General features: G+C 47.7%; 1 long non-coding RNA gene and 1 other non-coding gene across 2 annotated transcripts; both read right to left on the reverse strand.

Annotated features, from left to right (window-relative positions):
* Positions 1-2,754: 2,754 nt before the first annotated feature.
* Positions 2,755-9,439, reverse strand: LOC127691137 (uncharacterized). Its single transcript, XR_007979215.1, has 3 exons — positions 9,358-9,439; positions 7,502-7,699; positions 2,755-6,847 (listed from the first exon to the last, which is right to left on the reverse strand). It is a non-coding gene; the product is annotated as an uncharacterized LOC127691137 (long non-coding RNA).
* Positions 9,440-19,318: 9,879 nt separating this feature from the next.
* Positions 19,319-19,451, reverse strand: LOC127691759 (small nucleolar RNA SNORA17). Its single transcript, XR_007979352.1, has one exon. It is a non-coding gene; the product is annotated as a small nucleolar RNA SNORA17 (small nucleolar RNA).
* Positions 19,452-20,359: the final 908 nt, after the last annotated feature.

Here is a 20,359-nt window from a genome sequence, read left to right on the forward strand (position 1 = left end):
TTGTTTTGTTTTTGTTTTTTTGAGACAGGGTTTCTCTGTGTATCCCTGGCTGTCCTGGAACTCACTCTGTAGACCAGGCTGGCCTTGAACTCAGCAATCTGCTTGCCTCTGCCTCCCAAGTGCTGGGATTAAAGGTGTGCGCCACCACTGCCCGGCTAGATACAAGCTCTTAATGGGGGTTTTCTGAAACTTTTATTGGGTCAGAGGCCCCTAGAGATCCTTTAGGTGGAGACCTGAGATTGTATGTTTCTAGAGAGTTCTCATGGGACATAGGTGCTCTTTATCCATGGCTCACAATCAATAAAACACTGCTTAGTTAAGAAAGATACGGGCCTACCCACATCTGCTCAGGTAGAGATGGTCTAAGAAGCATGGAAAAGAGTGGCCCGTGGGGGTGTGCAGAGCAAAGGGTCAGACATTCTTCCCTCAGTGTCCTCCCACTCTCAAGGGAAGTTTCCTGTAGAGAAAACAGTAACACTGGAACATCTCATAATCATCATGGGAATAATGAATGGAGACTACAGGGATCCCTCTAACAGATTCTAGGGAAGCACAAGCTACCCAAGGGCTTGCCTGGGCTAGCCACACTTGGGCATACCATGGCTTGTTACAAGAATCTCCTGGCTTTACTGAGGTATCCTCTCTACTCCTCGATACTCAGTGGGGACTAATGACTTGTAGGCCTGACACAAGTCCCGTAAAATATTATTATTTAGTAACTTCTAGTTACATTTTCTTTCCTTTAACTGAGGCCAAGGTACAGTCTTGTCACTTGGTTGCGGACAGTCTGTATCTAGACAAGTCTTGGGGAGAGCGTTAGCATGCTGAGCCTACATCACACAGTGTGTTTACAGAAATGCATACTCTTCAGCAATGGAAAGTGGATGGAGATTACTAAATTATAAAACAATTGACAGTTGTTTCTCTGGAGCTCTCTAAAGTGTGCGAATGTCTTTAGAGCCAACAAGGCTGTCCTCGTTAAGATCCAGAGTTTGGAAGAGGAAAGACTACTCACAAGTGGAAAGCAAAGGGAGCCAGCCAAAAGGACCATCCTGCCACCTCCTTCTGACTGACGACCACTCCTGCCACCTCCTTCTGACTGACAACCACTCCTGCCACCTCCTTCTGACTGACAACCACTCCTGCCACCTCCTTCTGACTGACGACCACCCCTGCCACCTCCTTCTGACTGACAACCACTCCTGCCACCTCCTTCTGACTGACGACCACCCCTGCCACCTCCTTCTGACTGACGACCACCCCTGCCACCTCCTTCTGACTGACGACCACCCCTGCCACCTCCTTCTGACTGACAACCACCCCTGCCACCTCCTTCTGACTGACGACCACCCCTGCCACCTCCTCTGACTGACAACCACCCCTGCCACCTCCTCTGACTGATGACCACCCTGCCACCTCCTTCTGACTGACAACCACTCCTGCCACCTCCTTCTGACTGACGACCACCCCTGCCACCTCCTCTGACTGGCGACCACCCCTGCCACCTCCTCTGACTGACGACCACCCCTGCCACCTCCTCTGACTGACGACCACCGCTGCCACCTCCTCTGACTGGCGACCACCCCTGCCACCTCCTCTGACTGACGACCACTCCTGCCACCTCCTTCTGACTGACAACCACTCCTGCCACCTCCTTCTGACTGATGACCACTCCTGCCACCTCCTTCTGACTGACGACCACTCCTGCCACCTCCTTCTGACTGACCAACAGCTAAGGCACTGTCATTTCATCAGCAAACATGGTTATAAAAGAGAAAACACGGAGAAACCCATGACGTTGAATTAGTTCCTTCATTCAGAGTTTTCCTTCAAGAGGGAAATTCTGAATCAGTTCTATCAATCCAGGATAGAACACCCATGAAAATTTCTCTGTGACTCATTGACTAGTATAAGACAATACGGTTGCTCCTACATTTTGCACTGGAGTCTATTCCTGGCACCAGCCTGGTCTGCAGACTCCAAGGCTATTCTTAATTTTCCATTATCCTAATGGACAACTTAATTCTTTTAGCCAATGGAGACCCCATCCATCATAGGCAAAATGTGTCACTTAAACAGACTCGGAGTGGGCAGTCAAGGCCACCAGCTTGCTGACACAGCTCGGGAAGGGAAGGGGCCTTTTCCTTCAGCCTCAGACACAGCTCTCGTATTTACCTTCTACTTTGAAGATGGTGAAATGCGGCCGGCAGTGGAAGGAGCCCAGGGCGTTACCTGCGCAGTTCATCCACAGGCCCTGGTAAACCCAGGTGGCGGTTATCACGGAGGATGCTCGGGTGGTCACTTTCCATTCGTTGGATGTGGTGGCGGCAACAAGAGCTCCAAACCCTCCGACGCCACACACCAGAGCTGAGATCTGCGCCCTGGACATGTCGCTCAGCCTTGCCTGCGGCCACAGTCCACGCAGAATACTTTGGTGGCCTAGGCATGCAGCCACGGGACAGAACTTCCACAAATGTTACAGCCCGCCCATGAGGGTGGGTGATGATTCTTCATACTCTCACGGCTGGAAGTGCGGGAACTTAGGATAAAGTATATCGCACTGAGAGCATCTTAGAGATAGCCTAGAATAATCTTTCTAGTTCCCTACTGAGATACCAAGACTTTGTAAAGGAATTTTGAAGGTGTTGGTACTGTAGATATTTTTTTGTTAGTACCATAGTTAATGCTTAATTTTCTGTTAGCTTGAAGGTTACTGAACCATGCAATGATCAGATATTACAAAGTACAGATTAACAGTAAAGTTTAAAGGCTCCTCATTTGACCAATTTATTTACATTTACATGTTGTTGAGGCTTTACGTAAGTGGGGTCATGCTGTACAGATCTCCTATAGCATCTTTAATCAGTATCCTACGTATGGATTTGTCCGCGGCCCAGAGTGTACCTGTCAATCATCTGGCAGCTGGATAAATTATTTCAGTAACAATTCATCCACTTTCTTTGAGATGAACATTGTTCCTGTTTCTCTCCTCAGTAATAAGTAGCCATGCTCAAACATGACTGCCAATTTTCTCTTGTGGCCCTGAGAGAGAATCCCCAGGATATAGCTAAGAAAGTGACCTGCCTGTGTGCTGGAAATACGTCTTCCTAGACGATTCTGAATTACCTTCCTGGGTAAATCCAGCACACACCAGCCATCGTAATGAGTGAGTGCTCGCTGTCCTAATACTTGGCGTTGTGCAGCTAAGAGGATCTTAAAATTCTAGCCAATTTGATGACAATTTCAAAGATTATATTATGATCCCTAATTCAATATTTGTCATTATAAACGAGGTGGGAGTATCTGTTTTGTGCAATCGCTGGTTGACTGTGGTTTTTATCTGTTATGTTGGAAATTTCTTTGTGGTCTGTGAATTTTCTTTAGGTGGCCATTTGAGAAAATCTGTACTTAAAAAAATCTCTCTCTCTCTCTTTCTCTCTCTCTCTCTCTCTCTCTCTCTCTCTCTCTCTCTCTCTCTCTCTCTCTCTCGGTGCTGCATGATGGTCTTCATTTTCCACTTTGTAGGGGTGGTGCAGCTTTGCCACAGGATTCCCCAGACTAGCTTGCCTGTGAGCTCCCAGGATCCTCCCGTCTGTCTCCTTTCTCTATACTTTAAATTTTCCAATTGTTACACATCTTTAGTCTTAAATAAACCAAATTGGTTGTTTCCTGTCTTGTGGCTTATGATGTATTTTACTTCTTAATAAGGAAAGGAGAATTCTAAAGTTTGTTTGTTATTTTTTTATCAAGTGCTTCACCATGGACTTGCCCCACTATCTCTCTCACATCTGGTTCTGACATTTGTATGGCCTGTTTTTGTATCCATCTTTTTTTCTCTCCTTTGGTCACTCAAAGTACACAAATTTTATAAATATACTTAAAAGGTTGTGTGTATGTGTGAACATCTTACTTTGCTTTTTCCCCTCCAAATGTTCTTTGCTATTCTTTCTCTAAAATGAATGTATCAAGTTATGCACATATACATGCATGCTGGGATGCTTATCAACACTTAATTTTCTCTTCTGCATCTGTTCATCAATGTGAAGAAAATACTACAAAATCGGATCTCCGCTTTCTAAACAATATGTATAACACTATGCATAGGTTCATATACTTATCCATGCTTTTTCTTTAGAGATGTGTGTTGTTCATTTATTTGTGTGGTATGTGGGGGCTTGCATGTGTGTCTGTGTGTGTATTAGTGTGTGTGTGCTCATGTCACTTTCTGTGAACAGAGGACAGAGGACAACTTTCTGGAAGTCAGTCCTCTTCTCCTACTCTGTTTTTCAGGCAGAGCCTCTCGTTGGTTCTGTTGCTTCGTTGATAACAGAAGCTCATTTTTCCTTATTATTCTATTTGTGTGTATGTATATATATACATGTGTATGTGTGTATGTATGTTCATACATATGAACATATACAATGTTATACATATTATGAAAAGGAGACCTAATTTTGTGTATGTGTGTATGTGTATTGATGTGTATATGTATGTGCATACATGTGTATATGTGTTGCTTGTATGTATGTGTGTGCCTGTGTATATATATGTGTATATATGCGTGTTCTTGTGTGTGTATCTGTGTGCACGTGTGTATGTGTTACTTGTATGTATGTGTGTGCCTATGTGTTTGTATGTGTGTATACGTGTACAACTGCATGTGTATCTGTATGCACATGTGTATGTATTACTTGTATGTATGTATGTGCCTGTGTGATATATGTGTGTATGTGTGTACCTGTGTGTGTATCTGTGTACATGAGTGCATGTTACTTGTATGTATGTATGTGCCTGTGTGATGTGTGTGTATGTGTGTGTGCCTGTGTGTGTATGTGTGTACATGTTACTTGTATGTATGTATGTGCCTGTGTGTGTATGTGTGTGTATATGTGTACATGCTTGCTTCTTACTGTGTGTGCACAGGTATATAATACATATAGCAGTCAGAGGACAACTCTTAGGAGTTGGTACTCTCCAGGGACCCAGCTAGTGAGGTCCAGATGTGTGGGCTTCTGCCTGAGGTGTCTTGCCAGCCCTTATTTCTTATGTTTGTTGAATTGGAAATTTTTTACTTCTATTTGAATTAATCAGAAGTTATGTATTACTTGAATGGTGTAAAGGTGAGACATTTTAATGTATTTAGCTTAATGTACATAATAATTTATGTCCCCATTCACCTTTGGAAGAAGACCTTGAAAGGCTTAAACCTTAATAACACCCCATCATACAATATTACTTGATTTCTATCTTATTTGACTTTTAGCCCCAGGAATTGGAGTTTTAGCCTCATAAATGTCAACCTGCAGTACTGCTGTTGCCTGGTGAACCCCCAACACTGCCACTGCCTGGTGAACCCCCAATGCTGCCACTGCCCCGTGAACCCGAGATGCTACCACTGCCCTGTTAACTTTTTTCTGTCTTCCTCTCCCCCTACCCTACCCTGTCCACGCATCGTGGTTTTATTTTCCTTCTTCCCAAAGCCCTTTCCTTCAGTGAGGAGCCATTGGTATTTACTGTTCTTAGTTTCTGTTGTATAACACCTTTAGTATATGTTTATTTTGTACATAACTTTTCTGAGTACGAACAAAATTCTTTCTACCAAAATTCTGCCCAGGCTCCTCTGCGCTCTTTTCAAATACACTTCACCTTAGAACTCTCCTATCTACCTGTATTCTGCCCAATTTCAGCATGTATCTTTTCAGCCAGATTACGCAAAATCTCCCAACCTCGATACCTAATCAGGCTATTATCTGTATGAGAATCCCACTGGGACTGACTGTCCTACCCTATCTGGTCACCCTGGACTGTGTTTAGCAAAACTTCCTCTCTGGGTGGTCCAGCTGGAATCTCCTATGATGGTCAGCCTTTGTCGTTAGCCTGCCCGCCTGGGGACACTCCGGGAGACACACTTCTGGGTAAGAACAACCATGAGGACACTTCCAGGAAGGATCAGAAATGGAGACCGACCCACAGGGAAGGAAAGGAGGATGCCGGAAGCGCAGACCGGAGCATCGACCTCTCCCTCCACCGCTGCGATGCTTTCCCCACTGCGAGGAGCCGGGACTCCCCAACCGGTTCACCCCTCACACAAACGGTCACCAAAGCCAGACTCTCTCTTCGGTCTTTGGGGCTCTCCGTCGTGCACGTTCTCACTTTTTTCTCCCACTCACCGAACTTCTCCTTGCTTTCTGACTGTTTATTCTGATACAGCATTGGTATGTTCACTTTTGACCCCCTATTCTCTCCTCTGCTCCAAAATCCCATTGTGGGGTACCTATGCCTACTGCAATAACTCTTCCTTGTCCTTGGACAAAGTGCTTTATCAGTCTTGGCAAGTGTCATGGAACAGTATTTTTCTTCAGTAGTATACAGTTAGAAGCAGGCTGCATTTTGATTGAGTAATTTCAAGACTTAATCCTTTTTCCTCCTGACTGCACCTTTGCTTTTGAGAAGTCAACATCAGATTAGCCGTTTCTCTGTTCATGTGTTTCTCAGAGCTGAAGAGACATTTTAGAGCACTGGCTGTTCCCAGGTCTGTCACATGCAGTCACATGGTGGCGATTTAAAATCTTGGATCTGTAGAAAAAATACTTGCCTAGCTTGAATGAGATTTTGAAAGGAGGTGGAAATACTGACTTCATGTTTCTTACAAGGCGCAAGGAAAAAGAAATTGCAGGGAGGAGCCCTCCCTGAGCTCAGAGATTAGGAGATGTAGTGAGGAAGGAGGAAGTGGGAAAGGAAGGTCCCTTCCCAGCAGCCACAAGGTGGTGAGAAACCCTAAACTCCAGTTCCAGGGAATCTGATGCCCTCTGTTGGCCTCTGAGTGTACTGCATACATGTGGTGCATCTGTAATACATGAAGGCAAAACACATCAAATAAAAATAAACATTAATGTGTGTGTTTGTATGTGTGTGTGTATGAGAGAGAGAGCGCGCGCGCAAGAGTGTGTGTGTGTGTGTGTGTGTGTGTGTGTGTGAGAGAGAGAGAGAGAGAGAGAGAGAGAGAGAGAGAATATGAATGAGAATCTCGAAGCCCTTGATTGGGTTCGGTAGTCTCACTTCTCTTACCCCTCCCCCACTTCCTTTTAAAATTCTTATTTTCTTCTGAAATAGTTTCTGAGCCACACCCCTCTAATGCTAGAAAATTCTGAAGTTAGGGATTTTCATGTTATTTAAAAATCTTGGGGCTGTAGATATAAATACTTGCCTAGCTTGAATGAGATTTTGAAAGGAGGTGGAAATACTGACTTCATGTTTCTTACAAGGCACAAGGAAAAAGAAATTTCAGGTTAAGTCTGTGCTGAAGAGCTCTCCCTGAGCTCCGAGATTAGGAGACGTAGTGAGGAAGAGAGCAGTCAGGGGAGAGATGCTCCCAGGCCTGGTCTTTAATAGAGGAAATTCCGTGATGTGGTGATGTGGTGTGTAGATGGGACTCTTAGTGACGGCTTAGCACAAGAAACAGACGCCATGAAAGACAGTCCCATGGGCACCCGAGACCTACCGACAAGCGCGATGGAGAGCCGTGGGAGTGCTTCGATGCAAGTTAAGTGGAGACTCTCTGCGTCGTGTGGGAAGGCACTTTTACCAGACGTGAAGTCGTCGGTGAGAATCCCAGAAGGCCGTGTCTGTGATGTGCTGGTTTCATTCCCTATGATCTTGGTGGGTCAGTGGCAGGCGAGGCGTCTGGTGTATTCTACACCTGAAGCAGGAGTGGCTGACTGTTAGGATGGAGCCTCTGAAGTAAACTTGAAAAATCAAGTCCCAGGAGCTTGGTTGCTTCATCACGCAACAGTCCTGTAGTGAGGACTGTAGTTCACAGGGTAGACCCATCACACAATAGTCCTGTAGTAAGGACTGTAGTTCACAGGGTAGACCCATCATGCAACAGTCCTGTAGTGAGGACTGTAGTTCACAGGGTAGACCCATCACACAATACTCCTGTAGTGAGGACTGTAGTTCACAGGGTAGACTCATCACACAATACTCCTGTAGTGAGGACTGTAGTTCACAGGGTAGACCCATCATGCAACAGTCCTGTAGTGAGGACTGTAGTTCACAGGGTAGACCCATCGCACAATAGTCCTGTAGTGAGGACTGTAGTTCACAGGGTAGACCCATCACACAATAGTCCTGTAGTAAGGACTGTAGTTCACAGGGTAGACCCATCATGCAACAGTCCTGTAGTGAGGACTGTAGTTCACAGGCTAGACCCTTCATGCAACAGTCCTGTAGTTAGGACTGTAGTTCACAGGGTAGACCCATCACGCAATAGTCCTGTAGTGAGGACTGTAGTTCACAGGGTAGACCCATCACGCAATAGTCCTGTAGTGAGGACTGTAGTTCACAGGGTAGACCCATCACGCAATAGTCCTGTAGTGAGGACTGTAGTTCACAGGGTAGACCCATCACGCAATAGTCCTGTAGTTAGGACTGTAGTTCACAGGGTAGACCCCATGATTCCTGTGCTTCTCAATAATAGTCCCACAATGCACAGAAACATATTGCTTTCTTTTTTTAAATTTTTTTTATTTTTTTAAAGAGTTATTATAAATTAATTAATTTATTTATTATATGTAAGCACACTATAGCTGTCTTCAGACACACCAGAAGAGGGCATCTGATCTCATTACAGATAGCTATGGGCACCATGTGGTTGCTGGGATTTGAACTCAGGACCTCTGGAAGAGCAGTTGGTGCTCTTTACCGCTGAGCCATCTCTCCAGCCCACATATTGCATTCTTAATGGTTTAATTTACATTCCTTCCAGCTCGCTCCCTCTCCCCTCCTCTCCCCCTCCCCCTCCCTCCCTCTCCCTTCCCCCACCCCATGTCTCACTTCGTAACCCAGGCTGTCCTCAAAGTCTCTCTTCTGTAGCCCAGGCTGTCCCCAGGCTGGCTTCAGGCTGCAGGGCCCGCCTCAGTCTTCCTACTTCTGATATAACAGGTATGTGAGCCGCCCGGCCTGGCTTCTCGTTCATCTCCTAAGCGGGATTCGTTCATTCGTTCACTGCACTCCTTTAGCTTACGGTTCCTGTCTCTCCATGACCTCCATTCGCCCTTCGCTTTCTCAGAACTCAGCTAAGATCCGTTTTCCAGTCTGTCTTGTCCTTCAGCCCTGTTCAATATCCCCCATCTCTTCCCCTCTGCAGACATCCCGGGAAGCTTTTCAGATATACATCCTAATGTATTAAGTTTCTTTTGATCTATATCCAGTCTCCTGCCATTAGAAGTTATAGCTTTTCTTTTTTCCAAATCTGTTCTGTTCTGAGAAATGGTCTCACTGTGTAGCCCAGGCTGGCCTTGAACCCGCGGCCCCTGAGCTTCTTGTTCCTGGCCTTCTGGGCATCTGCCCACATACCTTGTATTTAGGAGCACCTTTGAGCCAGGGCCGTCCGCTCAGTTTTCCTGCCGTCACTCCGAGGAATGGTGTGGTAATAATCACGGAGACACAAAGCATGGCTTTGGGAGTTTCCTGTTGTGATCTGTGCTCTGGGTGGAGTCCGCTTCCTGCAGTCTTGTTCCAGCCGCCAGCCTTGCACAGCTCTGACGGCAGCGGGGCCTCCTTCAGGGGCTCTCAGTGTTTCTGGATGACAGGAGTCTCTCAGACACGCATTGCCCACCGGCTCGCAGTTCTGGCCCCGCTGGCTGGCCAGCACAGCCCTGGGTCAGCCGGTCACCCCAGGTTACACACACACTGCCCTACTTCAGCTTTTACGTGAGTACCCAGAACCCAAACAGCTATGGCAGGCAGGCGCCTTACCCAGCACTGAAAGCTCATTTCTTTCTCTGTGAAGATTCAAACATCAGAACCCAAGAGATAATGCTAAAAAATGCTGGGGAATGAGACTCAAACGTTAGGGTCCAAGGCTGCTTTCTTTGTTGACCTTTTCCTGGGGTGCAGGCGGCGGGGGTGTGCTAGAGTGTAGTTGCGTGAGTGTGTGTGTGTGTGTGCATGTGTGTGTGGGGCAAATGTATATGTGTGGTATATTATGGTGTCTTGTTTGTGGGTGTTTATGTGTGAGTGTATGTGTGTGTGGTATATGTGAGTGTGTGCAAGTGTGTGTATGTGTATATAGTGTGCTGTGGTGTGGGGTGTGTGTGTATAGTGTGTAGTGGGGAGTGTATGTTTGTGTGGTATGCTGTGTGTGTGTAGTGTTTATGTGTGTGAGTGTGTGTGGTATGTGTGTATATAGTGTGCTGTGGTGAGTGTGTGCACGCACATGTGTGTGTGGTATGTAGGGAGAATATATGTGTGTATGTGTATGGTATGCTATAGTATTGTGTATGTATGGTGTTTGCATGTGAGTTTATGGGTGTGTGGTATATGTGCATGTATTTGGTATGTGTGTATATAGTATGCTGGAGTGTGGGATGTGTGTGTACATGTGTATGTAGTGTGCTGTGGTATGTATGTGTAGTGTGGGAGTATATGCGTGTGTGGTGTGCTATGTGTGTGCATGCATGGTATGTGTGAGTGTGTGTGTGGTGTATGTGAGTGTGTATGTAGTGTATGTGAGTGTGTATGGTATGTGTGTATGTAGTATGCTGTGGTGTGTACATGTATGTGAGTGTGTATGTAGTGTGCTGTGATGTGTGTGTGTGTGTGTGTGTAGTGTGTTGGAGATGTCTGTGTAGAACCATGTCTCATAGTAGTCAGACTTTGTTCACCATCTCAGTGTGAAAATTACTAAGAGATCAAATTTTAAATATATTTTTGATGCTCTATCCAGTTTCCTGGTAATTGGAAGGTAATTGTGGGGCAATCAATGGTGTTTAATCACAGGAAAAAAATAAAAGAGGAAAGAATTAAGCACAGGAATAACATTAAATTTTAATGTCTAAATTACAGAACACGGTGCTTTGAGTCGCAGTGTGGGGCTGGAGGGTATTGTAGTTTAATTACAGCTTCCTCTGAAGGACAGGGAGAGCGGTGAGCTTTTCCAGGTTAGTACATTTTATTATCACAACAAAGGAGCCATGAATGTCTGAGGAGGTGGAATGCCAATTACCCTAATCTAATTCTCCGCATCGTCACGCCGAGCCCTGTAAACACGTGTAATCACTCTGTGTTAGTTTAAAATAAAAAGAGGCTCCAGGTGGAGAGGCCCACACCTGTGACACTGCCACTTGGAAGACACAAGGGAGCAGGGTTGGCAGTTCAGGGCCATCCTCAGCTACCGAGCAAGCTGGAGGCCAGCCTGGGCTTAGCTCTCTATAGGTAGTATAGGGGTGTGTGGTGAGAAATGCAAGGTGCTCAGATCTGTTAGGGTGAGAACAGATTTAAAGGGTTAAAAAAAGAAGGCTAGAGTTAAACTGGAGCGCCTAGGAGCACTTGCGATGACAAACAAACCCAGACACCAAGCCAAAGACATGCAAAGGACTAGGCCCTGACCCTCCCACAGCCCTTGAACACACACACACACACACACACACACAGCTGTATGTGCAGCTGGTAATGAACAGTGAAGGCAGCGTTGAAGAAAGCCATGGCCAGTTTTAGAAAGAGACCCCAGACCATGCCCCAGACAGGGGGTTAACTAACGAAAAACTAAAGCTACTTCTCAGCAGCTGTGGAAACAAAGAGAGTTTAGTTAATTAATAGCACGGAGACACTTGCAGGCTCGGAGACCGGCCAAGTCCCTAACAGCTAGCAGACAGTCAAAGTCAATAACTGACAGAGTCAGAGGTGGGGCGGGGCTTCAACCACCCCTGGGTGGGCAGCACGTGATCAGAGTGTGGTCATTTTCCTGGGTAGGCAAGGAAACCTTGAACGCAGGGTGTGTGCCCTCCCTTGGATTGGTCGTGACAATTCAGTGAAAGAACGTGCCACACAGCCTCTGTCTGGTTTCTGCCAGGGCCTTGCAAAACCTCTAGAGAAGGAAGTTCCCAGGCTTCCTCGGCTGGAAGCCCTCGCCTTCTCAGAGGCTTCCCTCCCTCTCTCACACGCCTTGCTTTCTGTCCTTAGGAAAGTCTGCTTCTGCTTTGGTTACTTCTACAAATGGTCACACTTTTACTTTCTGGTATAAGACTATGAACTTGAGACCCACTGTCCCAGGTTGATCTTTAGTGACTCTGAGTGTCCAGTATCTTAGTTGGGTCAACCACAAATAGGGCAAGAAAGATTCCATCTCACATATTCACATGCACACACACACACACACACACACACATACACGCATACACACAAACACACACATACAAACATATACACTCATACAAACACACATGCAAATATACATACACACAAACACTCACATATACAAACACACAAACACACAAAAACATGCACTCACACAAACACACACAAACACACATACACAAGCATACACACAAACACATACAAACACACATGCAAATATACATACACACAAACACTCACATATACAAACACACAAACACACAAAAACATGCACTCACACAAACACACACAAACACACATACACAAGCATACACACAAACACACATACTTACACATACAAACACACTCATACAAACATACACACAAACATACATACACATTCAAACACTCATATACATACAGAAACACACACACAAAAATAAGCAAATACACATACAAACACACTGGTACACATATACAAACATACACACAAACACACATACAAGCTTACACACACATACAAACATACACTCATACAAACACACATGCAAACATACATACACATTCAAACACTCACACATACAGAAACACACACACAAAAATAAGCAAATACACAAAATACACTCGTACAGACATACAAACATACACACAAACACACATACAAGCTTACACACACATACAAACATACACTCATACAAACACACATGCAAACATACATACACATACAAACACTCATACACATATACAATCACACACACACACTCCTGTTTAAAGTTATTTCAGGAGCAGGGCATGTAGCTCAGTTGGAAGAGTACGCAGAGAACTAATAAAGTCCTGGGTTCAATCCCAGACAGCACTGAGTAAACTGGGGAAGGGTTACACAATCCTAGCCCTCAGGAGGTGGAGGCAGGAGAACAAGGAGTCTGAAGTCATTGCTGTAAGTTCAAGGACAGTTCCGGCTGCCTGAGGTGCCATCTCAACAAAAGGGATTTTTTCCTTGTTTTGTTTTGTAACTATGTCGCCTGTGTGAATCCCGGCGCCTGTGTGAATCCTGCACCTGCAGCTACGGTGGCTGTGAGTTGCCTGACTTGCGGGCGCTGGGAACCACACTTAGGATCTCTGCAAGAGCGGTATGCTCTCTCAACTGCTGAGCCATCTCTCCTGTCCCTCAAAAATAAGCATTTTATGATGTCACAGATATCTCTTTTGATAGGAATTATAATTACATATTAACCCGTGGAGCACAGAAAGCAACTGAATCAATATCACACAGCCCGGATTTCAGCAGAGTGCCCCGCACCCGGGATCCCGTCACACAGGCAGACACGTGGCCCCCTCGCCTTTTCAGTTTCTGGGGGTGGCGGGAAGGGAAGGAAGCTGGCCGCGTACAACCAAAACACCCGTCCCAGATTCAGGAGGGTCACGCTTCCGTCCCGGAGCTCATACTGCCCCTGCCTGTGCCCAAGAGCCAGTGCGGTGTGATAGCTCGGGGTAGCCAGGCCCGCGTTGGGTGAGACTTGTCAGCAATGCTCAGAGGTTAGCAAGAGGACGTGCTCCAAATTCCCCCACTCACTCAGCCCTGTGCCCACAGCGTCCCTCTCCAGAGCCACACTTTCCTGCCGGCAGCGGAGCACTGCCTTTCCAAGCTGTGCGGGCCCTCCTTACCGCTTTCTCTCTCCTTCCTTCTCTCCCTCCCTCCTTCCTTCTCTCCCTCCCTCCCTCCTTCCTTCCTTCCTTCTTCCCTTTCTTCTTTTCTTCCTTTTCCCTTCCTTCTTTTCTTATTTTCTTCTTTCCTTCCTTCCCTCCCTCCTTCCTTCCCTCCCTCCTTCCTTTCTTCCCTTCTTCTTTCCTTCCTTCCCTCCCTTCTTCCTTCCTTCTTTCCTTCCTTCCTTCCCTCCTTCCTTCCTTCTTTCCTTCCTTCCTTCCCTCCTTCTTTCCTTCCTTCCCTCCCTTCTTCCTTCCTTCTTTCCTTCCTTCCTTCCCTCCTTCTTTCCTTCCTTCCCTCCCTTCTTCCTTCCTTCTTTCCTTCCTTCCTTCCCTCCCTCCTTCCTTCCCTCCCTCCTTCCTTCCCTCCCTCCTTCCTTCCTTCTTTCCTTCCTTCCCTCCCTCCTTCCTTCCTTCTTTCCTTCCTTCCCTCCCTCCTTCCTTCCCTCCCTCCTTCCCTCCCTCCCTCCTTCCTTCCTTCCATTCCTCTTCCCCTCCTTCCCTTTTTGACTCCCCTTTCCTCCCTTTTCCTCTTCTTTATCTCTGGCAGGGGTCAGGTCATCCCAGGTTTGACTCTGAGCACGTGAAGCAGCTCTGTCTGAAGTGTTCCCTTTCCTGGCCTCGCCACGCCCCACAGACACACCCACAGCGCATGCACGCGACACTGTACTCACCTCCCTTTGCTCCCCATCGGGTTCCTTGTGACAAGAAGCTACCTAAGCAACAAGAAGCCTGTCTGCGCAGGGCGCTGTCTGCAGGTAGCCGCCCCCTCTGGCCGGGCAGAGTAGAGTTACTGCTCTCCTAGGGGAAGCGGGAACAAGCGGAGCTGCCGGCCTCGTCCGTGGCCACTGCTGCCCCTGAGGTGGTGGCCGGCAGCAGGAAAGTTTGGGGAGAGGATACTTTTCCCCTGAGGGTTACAGCTCGGTAAGACAGGCACTCTCGTAAGCCCGGAAGTGGTGGTGCACGCCTTTAATCCCAGCACTTGGGAGGCAGAGGAAGGCAGAGTTCTAGTTCGAGGTCAGCCTGGTCTACAGAGGGAGTTCCAGGACAGCCAGGGCTACACAGAGAAACCCTGTCTTGGGGGGTGGGGGAGGCAGGCACTCTCAGAAGATCTTTGGTGAAATAGCCTATGTTATTAGTGGGTTGGGATCTAGAGGCAGATGTTTTCTATTGTCTTGGTCTGAGATGTTAGGGTTGCCTCATCTGCCGCATGTGAAAGGACTTCAGGTGTTGTCCCTATGTGACTGACTGGTTGTCACAGTCCTCACAATGGGGTGTTGTGGTCACATGTTCCAGACAGGAACCTGGTCAGGAATAGATTTAAACGCCTATCATCCTCAATTATGAGAAGTGCCGGGGTTCCTGTGTCTGCTCGAACTCACCAGGTTTCCTGTCTGGTGGCATGGTCCTCTGCCTCACAATGGACTCCCAGTTTGAGAGGACATGGTCCATCATGGCGGGGCCGGAAGGCATGGCTGTGAAGGGGGCTGGTCACACTGCGACCACAGCCAGGACACAGCGGGAGGGGGACAATGGCGCTCAGCTTGCTTATCCTACCTTTCCTTTTTATCTCATCTGAGCCGGAGCCCAAGTCACAGGTTGGTGCCGCTCCCACACCAACCCTCCTTAGATGGCCACTTCTGAGAACGACCTTACCCGCAAGCCCAGAGCAGCGTCTCTGTGGGGATCTAAACCCTAACAAACTGACAGCGTGCACTGACCGCAGCACCTGTATCCACGGGATGGTCACTCGATGGCGCATCTTATTCCTTATAAAAATGATACAATGTCACAACTCTCACTCTGGCTAGCGTTTGCTTGGCTCTCTGCGTTTTTAAGACTTTTCTATGCTACTCTGCGCTCGCTCGGGTAAGGAGTCCACTGGACTGTGCTAGAAGATACAATGTGTTCTGTAGTGAATGCCCACCAGCTTTCCTATGCATATCCTCTATGAAGGATGCAGGGATGATTCCAACTTTCCCATCCGTGAACTCTCCAATATATATATATATATATATATATATATATATATATATATATATATGTGTGTGTGTGTGTGTGTGTGTGTATGATTCATATAGATATTCACATATATACGTACACACACACGTACACACACGTATGTATTATTCCCTGCATTTAATTCAGCACACTGCCCCTGCACTGCCCTTGTGTCACCCCATTCATCCACACTCCAGCCCCAGAGTACGGACATTCCTCTGTGGTCACACATCTCTACCAACACTTAGAATTAAACCAACTTTCAACCTTTTGCTGCTCTAATAGGTGTAAAGGAACACTGCTGCTTCAGTCCACATTCATCTGTGGACTGGAGCTAGCTGTCTTCCTTTCTAAAGATTTTGTTTATTTATTCTATGGATATGAGTACACTGTAGCTGTACAGATGGTTGTGAACCTTCACGTGGTTGCTGGGGATTGAATTTAGGACCTCTGCTCGCTCTCCCCGGCTTGCTCCGAGATTTTATTTATCAATTATATTTAACTACAAGCTGTCTTCAGACACACCAGAAGAGGGCGTCAGATCTCATTACGGATAGTTGTGAGCCACCATGTGGATGCTGGGACTTGAACTCAGGACCTTTGGGAGAGCAGTCAGTGCTCTTACCCGCTGAGCCATCTCTCCAGCCCTTCAGCTGGATTTCCTCCTGCAGGTGTTCTTTGAGCAGCCTGCTATCTGGAGTGTAATACCCTTATCAGCCTCGGCTGTTTCAGATCTCCTCCTCCAAACTTCTGATGAAACCGAAATCCTCGGTTTTCTGTGCTTCTCAAAAACCCTTCAACATTGCATCCTTCTACAGTGGGAGAGGCGCTGCTGGGAGCCATGCTCTCTCCCGCCCTCCATCAGGGGCGGCAGCCTTGCCGCGAGGGGTCGCTCCCAGGCAGAGAGCCAGATGGAGAACCGGAAGTGGGCTGGGGCGGGGCAAACCAGAGATACCAAGCCTGTGCTTGATCTTGGCAGCCTGCTCATGGGACTTAGAAAGAAGTCTCTGGGCATGCCTGCGAGGGATTATTAGACTAGATTAATCTAATGTGTGGGCAGCAGCATTCCGGGGCTGGGAGCTCTGAATAAAGAGGAGAAAGCGATTGGAGTGTGGCCCTGGTTGGTCCGCACTTCCTGATTATACTATTTAGTCTAGAACTACTGTAGACCTCAGCTGCCTCCTGCTCCTCCCTATCGCTCTGTGAAGACTGTACCCTGGAACAATGAGCCCAAATAAACCTTCCTTCCTTAAGTGGCTGTACTCACGTGTTTTGTCGCGGAGCTGAGACAAGTAACTAGTTCACTAGCACAACCCCCAAAACTCCTTTGTGGCGACAGTGGTTACAGAGGTGAGCCGAGCGAGCGAGCGCAGGTTCTTCTTTGCTTGTCTCCTGCAGAAATGCCGAGGGTCACGGCAGGCTGCCCGAGGCCCGCTTGGAGCGTGTGTGTGATGTGGATGCCACAGACCGTAGTCACTCTGCCCTGATTTGGAAGTTTCGATTTCCAGCTGGCTCGGTACACGCCGGGTGTGCGGCTGCGTGCGCACACACTTTCGCGTGGTCTTAGGTGCACCACAGCATGCTCCTGTGTAACGTGTGCTAGAGATGCTGTTCATTCTGTTTGTGTACCTTCAATGAACCAGTTTCCTCTACAATACCTAAAAATCTACCCTCCTTCCCTCAGAGACTCACTGTGACTTCCGTCCTGTATTAAGCTATCATGAGCTTGTCTTTCTAGTTTACTTCTCTAATCCATGCGTTTATTTAATGGCCAATACCATGTTTTGTTTTTTAATTATTACTTTTGCTACTCGAGATTCCCTAAGATCTGACAAATAAACCCCACCTTTGTTCTTTCTTATGTAAAATGCTTTGTTGCTGGTTTTAGCACACACAAAAAAACTTTGCTATAAGATATAAGGTTTTTAAGTGAAAAACTTCAAGAAACCTGATGACTCTTACGGAAACTGTTAATGGAACTAATGTGTCCTAGGATGCTTTATTGCAGGGAAGGAACATAACTTTTGTTTTCTGTGTGGGAAAGATGATCTATGATGTTAATAACATCTTATCAAAGCTGACACGTACATAGCCTTATGTTCAGTCATTAATGCAGTCCGAAATCACAACACCAATCTTTTCCCTGACTGAATCTCCTGGGTTTACTTCACTGTCTGTCTGTCTGTCTGTTGTCTATCCATCTCTACCATCTACCTATTATTTAGCTCCTATGTTGTCTATCAGACCATCATCTGTCTATCATCTGTCTCCTCCCAGTGTTGAGGGCTGGCGGAGCTGAGGAGGGGAGGATGGCGTCTCTCCTTCATCTGCACATCTACACAGAATAAAAGGGGCAGGGCCAGCTCCCCCGCGCCTCAGGGCCAGCACTCTGGCAACGCTCGCATCCAGGGCCAGCTCTGCTGCGCTGCTCAGGTGCGGTGCTCAGGTGCGCTGCTCAGGTGCGCTGCTCTGGTGCGCTGCTCTGGTGCGGTGTAGGGCTCTCTCCCGAGTGCCCAGCTGAGGAGCAGGACCAGCTCTTCTGCTCTCGTGACCCTGGGGTCAGCCCTCCTGCCTGACAAGGGGTAAGAGAGTGGGCATCTCTCGCTGGCCCGTGTCACAGCACAGCAGAGAACTGGTGGGGCCAGCTTTCCCGCAGCTCCACCAGGCTCAGGTCTGCTGTGCTGCCCCGGCGAGGTGCAGGGCCTGCTTTCCTGAGTGCCGCAGCTGCGGAGGGACAGGGACAGCTCTCCTGCCCTCATGACTGCAGGTGGCAAGGGGAGATGGGACAGGAGTAGAAGGGTATCTCTCCCTATCCGTGATGAGCGGCAGAGCCGGCTCTCCCATTGTCCCGCCCTCGGGGCTGGCTTACCAGCGCCCTGCAACCAGTCCCAGCTCTGCTGTGCTCCCTGGGCAGCGCGTGGGGACTGCTCTCCCGAGTACTGCAGCTGGCTAGGGTTGAGGTCAGCTCTCCCCCAATATGCCCAGGCAAGGGGTGGGGCCAGTTCTGCACGGTTCTCAGACATCAAAACGTCCTCAGGGGAAAGCTGTGACCAGGCATGCCAGACCCTTGGTGGTTACAGATCCCTGCTGCTGCAGGACCACAGACCCAGATGCGGCTCCCAGTGTCAGCACAGGCCTGGATCCCACCATGGTCCGAGGTGGCATCACCAGCCTGTTCCTCACTACCCTCGCGTTTCCAGTTCCGCCTCTCTTCATTGTGCCCACATACTTCCGTTTTTCTTTCTCTTCCATTTATCCACCACTTACTTAGTGATGCCTGGGGTCTCTGAGTGTCTGGGATCATCATAGGAGTGGTCTCAGGAGTGCTACATGCCACCTTTGTATTATGGCACCAGGCAGGGGTCATCTTGAGCTGCCTGCCCTCTACCCCGTGCCTGCATGGGGCTGGGCTGGTGGCCATCTCAGACTTGGGCTCCTCACTCCAGCCCCCGTGGCCCCATAGGGGGTCATCTGTCCTGGGCTTGCTCCCCATCCTGGGGCCAGACTGATGGTCCTCTGAGGCTAGCCCCTGAGCAGCCACTGAGTGCAGACACAGCCTCTCTCCTCTCTGCCACCTACTGACACACCTGTGACACAGCAGCCGCACCTGCAAGGCCTCTAGGGGCAGGTCCTTCAGTTCTCTCTCTCTCTCTTTTAATGTGTTGACCTGTGCTGTTTAGTAGGGGAATTGTTACCCTGATATAGAGTAACTACATCTAAAGTCTTTTTTTTTCCGATGTATTTTTATTTTATTCGATATATTTTTTATTTACATTTCAAATGATTTCCCCCCTTCTGGCCCCCCACTCCCCGAAAGTCACATAAGCCCCCTTCCGTCCCCCTGTTCTCCCACCCACCCCTTCCTACTTCCCTGTTCTGGTTTTGCCCTATACTGCTACACTGAGTCTTTCCAGAACCAGGGGCCACTCCTCTGTTCTTCTTGTACCTCATTTGATGTGTGGATTATGTTTTGGGTATTCCAGTTTTCCAGGCTAATATCCACTTATTAGTGAGTGCATACCATGATTCATCTTTTGAGTCTGGGTTACCTCACTTAGTATGATGTTCTCCAGCTCCATCCCTTTGCCTAAAAATTTCATGAATTCATTGTTTCTAATGGCTGAATAGTACTCCATTGTGTATATATACCACATTTTCTGCATCCACTCTTCTATTGAGGGATACCTGGGTTCTTTCCAGCTTCTGGCTATTATAAATAGGGCTGCTATGAACATAGTGGAGCATGTATCCTTATTACATGCTGGGGAATCCTCTGGGTATATGCCCAGGAGTGGTATAGCAGGATCTTCCAGAAGTAAGGTGCCCAGTTTTCTGAGGAACTGCCAGACATATTTCCAGAGTGGTTGTACCAATTTGCAACCCCACCAGCAGTGGAGGAGTGTTCCTCTTTCTCCACATCCTCTCCAACACCTGCTGTCTCCTGAATTTTTAATCTTAGCCATTCTGACTGGTGTAAGGTGAAATCTCAGGGTTGTTTTGATTTGCATTTCCCTAATGACTAATGAAGTTGAGCATT

This window comes from Apodemus sylvaticus, chromosome 8 (assembly GCF_947179515.1).
Source record: "Apodemus sylvaticus chromosome 8, mApoSyl1.1, whole genome shotgun sequence".
In the NCBI taxonomy this organism is placed as follows: domain Eukaryota; kingdom Metazoa; phylum Chordata; class Mammalia; order Rodentia; family Muridae; genus Apodemus; species Apodemus sylvaticus.